At 36.6% G+C, this 10,067-nt stretch overlaps 1 pseudogene; it reads right to left on the bottom strand.

Annotated features, from left to right (window-relative positions):
* Positions 1-465: 465 nt before the first annotated feature.
* Positions 466-1,969, bottom strand: LOC107896006 (probable indole-3-pyruvate monooxygenase YUCCA11; annotated as a pseudogene).
* Positions 1,970-10,067: the final 8,098 nt, after the last annotated feature.

Genomic DNA, 10,067 nt, shown 5'->3' with positions numbered 1-10,067 from the left:
AAATTTAAAAAATTAATTAAATGTTGATGTGTCATCCACATATATGCAACGTCAACAAAGTTAAAAAATGTTAACTTTTCATTTTATTTTGGGGTGATTTGATAAAAAAAAACAAGTTTAATTAGGAGTTAAAAAAAGATAAAAAATTAAATAGATGACTAAAATAATTTTTTAAAAATTAAAAAACAAAATAACGTACAAATAATTAACACGGTACAATTGATATTCATATTTACATATATTAATTTTAAAATTTATATCTAAAGAAACATGTACAGTGTATGAATTCAATAAGGAAAATTAAAAAATTCACAAGCATATATAAATTAATATATGTTTATTATTGTTAATTCATAAAACAATATATATAGACACACATAAGGTTCAATTTTATCACTTTGTTAAAGGTAATAGAACCGAGAATCATCATCAATATACAAAACCCCATTCTATAAGTGCTACACATTAACTCAAAGCAGCAGTGACGTTTGTGTATATATCATTTGCTATATTTTGTGCATCACTGGAAATACCTTGTAGTCCTCTTCTTGAAAATCCAGCATTGTAAATTCCATTTCCCCCTTTCCAGTGATACGGAAAGCTTTTTTTGGGCATTCCATTCTCATCAAAACTTTCATAGCTTCCCTGCAATAATATTTAACCATTTAATATCTCATCATAACTACAATATACATATATAGGAAAATAAAGAGTAAGGGAAACGTTTTGATATTATACCTTAAGCCAATTCCTGACTGTGCTTTTATAACCAGTGGCAAAAACAATGGCATCGAACTGTACTGTCGCGCCATTTGTAAACACAACCTCATTATCTTTTATGTATTCCATACCAGGTAAAACCTTAACAAATGATCAAAGTTACCATTTATCTAATTTTTACAAAATCATGGGTTATAGATATTTAGATGGCTTAAAAACCGGTATACTATTTACTTACCTTGATTTCCCCACTTCTAATTTTACTAATGGTTCCAACATCAATGACTGGGGACCGACCTGTTGTTTCCTTAAGATGGAATGGCCCCTTCGTTGGCATTCGAATTCCATATTTCGAAAGCTTCCCAAATTTTAATCTACTAATCGCCACAGTGATTTTATCCACTGCTTTGCATGGGAGGTATTGTGACATGATCATTGCCATTTTCACCATCTCTTTGGTTAGCACATGTACCTATAAATTACATTCAAATCCAGTTCATCTTCAAGAAATTTACGTCTAAACAAAAAGACTGAGTAAAATATTGTAAAGATAGAGAACTGAATGCAAAGTTTTGTAAACAAAAAAGAATGGACATCATTAATTTTATGAGGGTTTTGTTCTTACCGGATTACGTACGACAATGGAAGTGTTGGCACCCCAATTCCAAAGATCGTAAGCAATCTCCATGCCAGAGTTTCCACAACCAACAACTAGAACATCTTTGCCTCTAAATTTCCTCCCATTTTCTTATTGGTTAGAGTGGATATATTCCCCTCCATAGCTATCAAGACCATCGATATCAGGGATTGTACCTTGGCTATTTTCACCACTGGCTACTACAAGAAACCTCGACGTATACATCTCAGTCTCGATCACATTGTTGGTCGTCGTCATGTTCTTGACAACAATCTGCCATTTTGCAGCGTCCGAATCATAAATAACTGACTCAACGGATCGGAGATATCTTGGGGTTATGCCAAAGTGTGAGACGTAATTATCTAAGTAGTCTATAAACCCTTTTTTGGGAACATAAGTTGGTGCATTAGGTGGGAAATCCATGTATGGAAGGTGGCAAAATTGCTTTGCTAAGTGAAGTTTGAGGCGATCATATGACCTTTTCTTCCAAAGAGAAGCATAGCAATCCTCTCTTTCCAACACAATGTTGGGGATCGAAAGGCGGTTCAGGCAAGCCGAGGTGGCTAGGCCGGCAGGGCCTGCTCCCACAATAACAACCATAGTTTCCTCCATGCTTTAAGGTTTGTATTGTGTCACTTCACTTGAAAATTTATTCGTCTTGTCTGGTTATTTACTTTGCATGCAAAGATGAGAGACGATAAAATCTAAGGATACAATAAAATTTAATGATTGGACGTCTTTTATATTTGAAAAAAAATCAATTCAAAGAGTATTTGTTCTTGAAAATCTTAATAAAAATTAAGAAATATTTAAAGAAAATTAAATGTATATTTGTATAAACATGAGTCTCTGTATGTTATTTGTTTGAAACCTACAAAGTTGTTACTTTAAACTATTTCTAAATATTTCTATTAGTTTAATTGAAAACAAATAAAAAAATTTAAGAAATAATTAGAACTCTTATTGGCTAGGTAAATATTTTGTTATTCAACTATATTTTGAACATGAGAATTTGTTTGAATTGTTTTATTTTTTTAAACCCTTAATTTTAAATTATGGTTATTAACATATTAGCTCAGTTATGCTTTTATCATTTTTCTTTTAAGTTCTATTCAATTCTTTTTTCTCTTTGATGCACCTAAATATATTATTTTATTAGTTTTATGGCCCATTCACAGGTTGATGGTTATTATATATTAAGATGTAAAAATTTACTAATAAATTGGATTAATATTAGAAGTGCAATATATATTGTAAATTTAAAGAGAAAAGAATGTGACGAAATTATTTAATAACTATAAATATCATATTGTTAGCTATTAATTTTAATAAAATTATATACAAAACACGGATAATAATTACTTAATAAATTAAGGGCAAAATTAGCCACAACGTCGTATGATAACCTAGTCAGTTAGATCTCTCGTCAACGTGGTATGATGACCTAACAGGATAGTAGGTCGAGTAAGCAAAAGGGTCGAACTACTTCATTGGTGGCTCCAAGTATCGCTGGGTAGGTTGGGATCACGAGGATGACCTTGGGAATGTCATCTTCAATGTCCAACCGGTCTTTCCGCTAGTTCAGCCATGATATTATAGTGGAATGATTTCGTGACTAATTGAATTTATAATTAATAGGAAAAAAGCCGGAATTTAATTATAAATTATTTGAGCCTTAACAACATATATCTAATTGGTCCCTCCGCTAGCTCGTTGAAACCAGAAATGAATTGCGTGTTTGAATAGAAATGAATGGAATGAATAGAAAAAAAGAAATGAGAAACTTTTAGGAATGATTATGGTTTTCTCTGAAATGGAAAAATGAGATCATTTGAAAATGAATGTAGGTTTCCAAAAATAAAAATGGAAATGAAAATGAAAATTTGCAATCCTATATAGAAGTACTTAAAAAATGATGGAAGAATGAGTTTATATTTTTGGATTGTTTTGAAACTCGAAAATGAAAATAAACCATTCAGTCATAGTGAATATGTTGAGTTGTGCCGTATTGAACAAATTTTCTTGAATTTTTACCGAGGGTAAAATCATCAAAATTTTATTAGGGGTAAAATCGTCAAAATTTTATTAGAGTAAAATTTTGATGAGAAAATTATTTAATCTGTAAATATTAAAGTTTATTTTGGAAAATAGAAAAACTAAATCGGGTTGGATTACATTACAGAGTACTGGGTCAAAAAAGCCCAGGAAGTATTTGTAATTGGACTCGATGTGAAAGAGGCTAAAAACCCCTCATATAACATGAAGGGGCAAAAACCTTAGTAGAAATACAAGTGTAACACCCCTTACTGGAGTCCGAGATCGGAGTTGGCCACGAGGCATTACCTGACTTAAACGCATGCATTCAATCTTTACTGAAATGTAAAAACTAGGTCAAATTAAAACTTTCCTTCCATAGCCTGTTGACTCCTAATACGGGCCTACGAGGCCCAAATCATACTTTGAAAAGGTCTGGAATTAATTCGATCGCTTAAGAAACCTTTGGAAAATGTCACTTGAAACAGGGTATACGTCCATGTGGAAGGGCGACACACCCGTGTGGCTCTGGTAACCTGGCCGTGCTAAAGGCCCGCGTGGTTCACACGGCCTAAGAATAAGGGGACTGAGCCCGTGTGAATTAAATTCCAAATTCAAACCTACAAGGGTTTTCACACGGCCTGGCACATGCCCGTGTACATGGCCCGTGTCCCTCACACTGCCATGACAAGCCCGTATCTTAGCCCGTGTCTAAAAACCTTGACATTTTGTTTCTGATGTTAGCAACAAATTAGAGGCACACGACCAGGGCACACGCCCGTGACCAGAGGCCGTGTCCTCCACAAGGCTGAGACACACGGCCGTGTCTCTACCCGTGTGTTTACTATCGTGCATACTGACTTGCAAATTCGAGGTGCAGGGGACACACGGTCAAATAACACGACCATAGGACTGACCGTGTGTCACACACGGCCTAGACACACGTCCGTGTGTCTTCCCGTGTGGACGATATAAGGCTATCTACCAAGGCTTTTTGCCACCCTGAAATACAATATAACACCCTTCATCATACCAAAGTCTCATGTAACATGATTTCTAAACCAAACAACCTTAACTAAGGCTTATACACATTTCACATATGCTTGAAATTCACAAGTTTAACCATGCCAACAATTTCACATTCATGAAAGACCTTTCTGTATTCATATAACAACTTTAAATATTAGCCATTATTCATGGCCTTATACAAAATGAGTCAAATAATAAAGTAAGCCAACACATTTGGCCCCAAAACATTGTGACACTGAAACAAGATTAAAAGATCCTATACATACCATAATCAAAATAAAAGGACTAACTATACCAAGTGCTTCAAATGATAGTGTGACTGACTTCTCTGACATAAGACGATGATCCACGAGCTACTTTCGCGGCACTATAAGAAAATGGAAAGGAAAAGGGGTAAGCATAAAGCTTAGTAAGTTGCATGTAAATATACATCAACTAATAATCATACCACAATATGCTCATAAGAAATTCATAGCTTGTTCTCAAATACAATAAATAGACATAAGCACAACTTGCTCATCACCATCCAAAACAATTCATATAGCATGTACTGAGTCACATCTCATACATTTCAAGTAGGTACCTGTACCACTCACCACATGGTCATAACTTTTCTCGTCTCGATATAAATTACAAATCTTCCGTTGAACAATTTTGAATACTACAGGATACTCAATAACCCCCAAACATGGGATAAGACGCCAATGTCATGTCCCAGACATGGTCTTACACTGGCTAACACATCTAGTCAATGCCATGTCCCAGACAGGTCTTACATTGGATCTTATCTATCGGTGTCAATGCCATATCCTAGACATGTCTTACATTGACACATAACAAGCTGATGCCATGTCCTAGACAGGTATTACACTAGCTTGTATATCTAGAGACCGATGCATGTCCCAGATATGTCTTACACTAGCTCTCATATCAATGCCGATGCATGTCCCAGACATGTCTTACACTAGCACGCATATCACCCAATGTCATGGTAGGAGTATCCAAGTCTATTCTAAATGTTCACTCGGAAGTTTTTATTACATTGATTTCTCGACATGCGTTCTCATAATCACAATCAAACAATTTATGCAATATCAATTCATTCATACATCATAGAAATATAGTTGCATTATTAACATACAACTTACCTCGGATTATAAAATGTAGGCAATTAGACGATTTACTCGTTTGGCCTTCCCTCGGTCCAAGTCTGGTTTTCGTCTCTCTTGGTCTAAGATGATAAAAATTCACTCATTTAATCACCATATTAATAAAATCATCGGCAATATATAATTTGGAAAAATTGACCATTTTGCCTATAGACTTTTATAAAAATTACAATTTTACCATTGGGCTCTTAAATTGATTTTTATCGAATTTCTTCAAACCTTAAGCCTAGCTAAACCTTTTTTACTCTTATAGTGACCTAAAATTCCCATTATTTCACCACATTACTATCTATTTTACAATCTTTTCAAAATGATCATATTAGGGTTTTCATAAGAAGTTCTTTCACAAAAGTTGTTTACTACACAACTAAGATTCATTTTCTTCCATAAAAAATCAGCAAACATCATAAATCCTTTCATGGAAAATCCCTAGACTATCAACCATTTTGCAAAATGGTCCCCCCATTAGCTAGCTCATGCCATAAGGGTTCCAAAAGTACCAAAATTATCAAAAATGGGCATCTAAATCACTTGAGAGAGAAAGATGAATGGCTGAAAGTTCAAGCTTCCAAAACCCTTAGAATGGTTGAAAATTTTAGTGGAGGAGAAAGGAAAAATGAAAAAGATGAAGGATAGTCTCTTAGGGTATTATTTTATTATACATTAGGTCATCAATTTGCATAACCATTTGACCCATTGATTTTCTTGGCCCTATGGCCGACCATGCCTCTTTAAGGGAGGGTATAATTACACTTTAAAGGCCTCCAATTATGGCTCTCTATCTATTTAACACCTTTGGCTAGCAAGTCACAACTTTTCCCCTTTATGCGATTTAGTCCTTTTTCGTAATTAGGTTCACAAACGCTAAAATTAATTCTTCGAATTTTTCATGCACTAATATAATCATGCTATAACACCAATAATAATAAAATGATTTTTTTAACTTCGGATTTGTGGTCTTGAAACCACTGCTCCGACTAAGCCCAAAATTGGGCTGTTACAATTCTCCCGCTTTAGGGATTTTCGTCCCCGAAAATCTTACCGGTGAATAGATTGGGTTATTGGTCTCTCATGGTCTCCTCAGGTTCCCACTTGGCTTCCTCGACTCCATGTCTTTGCCACAAAACTTTCACGGGTGCTATACTTTTATTCCTCAATTGTTTGACCTTCCGAGCCAAAATTTTAACCGGCTATTCGCTATAAGTCATGTCTAGTTGACTCTCAACCTCAGTTGGCGCGACCACATGCGAAGGATCCGATCTATATCGATGTAACATGGACACATCAAACACGTCGTGAATTTTTTCCAACTCTGAGGGCAAAGCCAATCGGTAGGCAACAAGCCTTACTCTATCAGTAATCTCATAAGGTCCTATGAAACGAGGTCTCAACTTGCCTCTTTTACCGAATCTGAGGACTTTCCTCCACGGGGATACTTTCAGAAACAACCTCTCACTGACTTGAAACTCAATTTCTTTTCCTTTCAAATCTACGTATGATTTCTGTCTATCCGAAGTGGCCTTAAAACAGTCGCGAATCACCTTAACTTTCTCTTCAGTTTCTTTGACTAAGTCAACCCTGTGAGTCTAATTTTCTTTAAGTTTGGTCTAATATAAGGGCGTCTGACACTTGCATCCATATAAAGTCTCATAAGGCGCCATTTTTAGACTTGATTAATAACTATTGTTGTAGGCGAATTCAACTAGCCATAAGTACTTTTCCCAATTGCCTTGGAACTCGAGAACACAACACCGCAACATGTTTTCTAAGACTTGAATCACTTTTTCTAACTGTGTAATGCCCCAAATTCGGGCATAGAAGTATTAGGTTTGAGTGTGGGAGAAGTTGGGAAGCTGCTCATAAATATTTAATTATGCAAGAGAGGGACACAAATGCATGTTTGTTTCAGTGGTTAAGTGCTCTGGGAAGTGTCTGGGAGGTCCTGAGTTCAAACTTGGAGTTTAGCAAAATTTTTAGTTTTCCCTTAAATGAATCTGGACATTAGCATGTAGACCTTATAAATAATTGTAGTTGGAATGTGATACAAATGAGCTTGTGGTCCTGTGGTAAGTGGCGTATAGTAGTTGCTGGAGGTCTGAGGTGCAAGTCATGGAGAGGAGGGTGGAGTAAATCAAGGAGGAGATAAAGGAGAATTTTTAGGGAGGGATTTGTGGAGGAAAAGAAGGAGTTTGAATTGTTGCGTGAAGTTGGCCGAATGGAGACTCTAGGCACTGATGAATTCGGCCTAGGGGTCCTACACCTCATTTGGTCAATTTAGCACTCTCGTTTTCCTTTTTGCGTTTTGGGTATTTTTCTTTCGTTTTTTGAATAGCTGATTCCTACTAAGGGACTTGAGGAATTTCTTGTTTTGACCATTCAGGCACTTGCCTATTTTCATTTTTGGTTCTTCACAAACAGCAACTGACTTTTCTTCCTCTCATTCTCAACGTTCAGGTTTTTACCTAATCGATTGTCTCCTCCTTTTCCCTCCGATTTCTTTTGCTTCTCTACTGTGTTGGCTAAATCTAAGGTCCTTTATTCTTCAAAGCTGAACATTATTTTTTCCACTTCTCTTCTTTCTTCTCTTGGCCGAATTTTTCTTGGCCAAACATCCATTTACTTTTTGAGCGACTTCTAGGCTTAGGCCTTGGTTAGGTATTGGGGCTCGATTTCTATAAGTAAGGTGTTGGGCCGATTACTTTTCCTTTACAAGTGATAATTTCTCTACTGGTAAGGGTTCAAGTTTTAGACATATCTGTATGGAATTATAGGTGTTTATGACTTAGTTAATGGTTCTTGTGAAGGTAAAACTTTTGGAAGGAGTATGTGGAGTTAGAGCAAGGGAAGGTTGCGATTGTTGTTTGGTTCTCGTTTCAGAAGTGGTTCGGTTGCAACTTTATAACAGGTGTGTATTCACACACTGAATAGACTGTAGAACGACAAAAGCTGAAAAGCCAAAAAGCCGAAAAGCTGAAAAGCCGAAAGAGCGGCCTTTTGACCGCCTAGGTGTGCGAACGCTCATGTGGTAAGCCAAGCCCATGAATCATGGGCGTCAGACTGTAGAGGCCACCATGGGCGTTCTCATGGGCTTAGGCTAATTTGGGCCTCGATGGGCCAAAATGAGTCGTGTGGACCTAACGGGCTTGTGGGCTCCACACGAATATATTCCACTATACATGGTAATTACTGGACTAGGTTGTGTAGTTCGCATGGTTGTGGTAATTTTTGAGCTTGTTGGGCCACACGGGCGTGTGGGCCTACTTGGACCGCATGATGGGCCTTGGGCCCATTTACACTGTTAGAACCGTTAAGGTTACATGAGTCGCTCGAGGTGACTGTAGACCTTTTGATGGGTCGATAAGAGTACCTAGACCCCAAGGCAGGTAAAATAACCAAAATACCCTATAGGGTAAAATAACTATTTTACCCCTCGAGGGTACATGACTGATTTGTGCAATGATTTAATTGTTCTTTCTGAGTATGACATTCTGCATATATGTATGATTTATGACATGATATTTTGCATGGGGATGGGTTTATATATTTTGGAGGAAGTGTACTGTACTGATATGGTCGCACGGGTCGCACAAGACGACTGTAGACTTACTGATGGCTTAAAGCCTATTATTGGCAGCTTTGTTGCGATATTGGTGTGCTGGCTGAGTGGGTTGACTTTGTCCCCACATGGTGTGTTGGTTGGTATAGAGTGGTGTATTGGCTGGTTTGGGTTGGGCTGCATCATTGTACTGAATTGATACTGTATTGGGCTAAGGCCCACCCTGTATTATTTTGAATAGGGCTCAGGCCCAGACTGTATTGCTCACTGTTTGTTACACACTGAGTTTTCGTAAACTCACGCATCTGTTTTAACTGTTTAGGTAATCCTTAAGCGGATCGGTGCTGCGAGGGACTCGGAGATGGCCACACTATTGCTTCTGTTTCTTTTATTTGCTATTAGATTTCATTTTGGGTTTTAACTTATTGCTATTAGATTTCGTTTTGGGTTTTAATTTATGTAATAAGGCCTCTCTAATTTTCTAGCTTTTAATTTGGGATTTTTTTGTTTATTATGTTTTACATCTGCTTAGAGTAGAACGCGATTTTCCAAAATGATAACTGGTTTCAAAACACTACGTTTTCGCAACATTTTTGAAATGCTTCTGCAACAAACAATATTTTAAAGGTAATGACAATTTAAAATGAATAATGGATTTTGGAATGATTGAGTTCTAACAAAGAGGCTTTAAATTTCCAAATGAGTTTTTATCATCATGAGTTAGTTTTCGAAAAGCACTCCAATGTGACACCGGTAGATTCAACCATAACATTTAGGCTGAGTTTGGGGTATACAGACTGACAATCAATTTGTGGGCGAAATGCCGTACTAAAATTTAGTTTTGTTCCTAATGCATCTTGCAACTTCTTCCAAAACCGTGAAGTAAACCTCGGATCTCTATCCAAATAATTGACAAGGGCAC

Source organism: Gossypium hirsutum, chromosome A10 (genome assembly GCF_007990345.1).
Source record: "Gossypium hirsutum isolate 1008001.06 chromosome A10, Gossypium_hirsutum_v2.1, whole genome shotgun sequence".
Taxonomy (NCBI): domain Eukaryota; kingdom Viridiplantae; phylum Streptophyta; class Magnoliopsida; order Malvales; family Malvaceae; genus Gossypium; species Gossypium hirsutum.
Note: the sequence above shows the minus strand (reverse complement) of the source record. Positions and strands in the feature narration are given on the sequence as shown.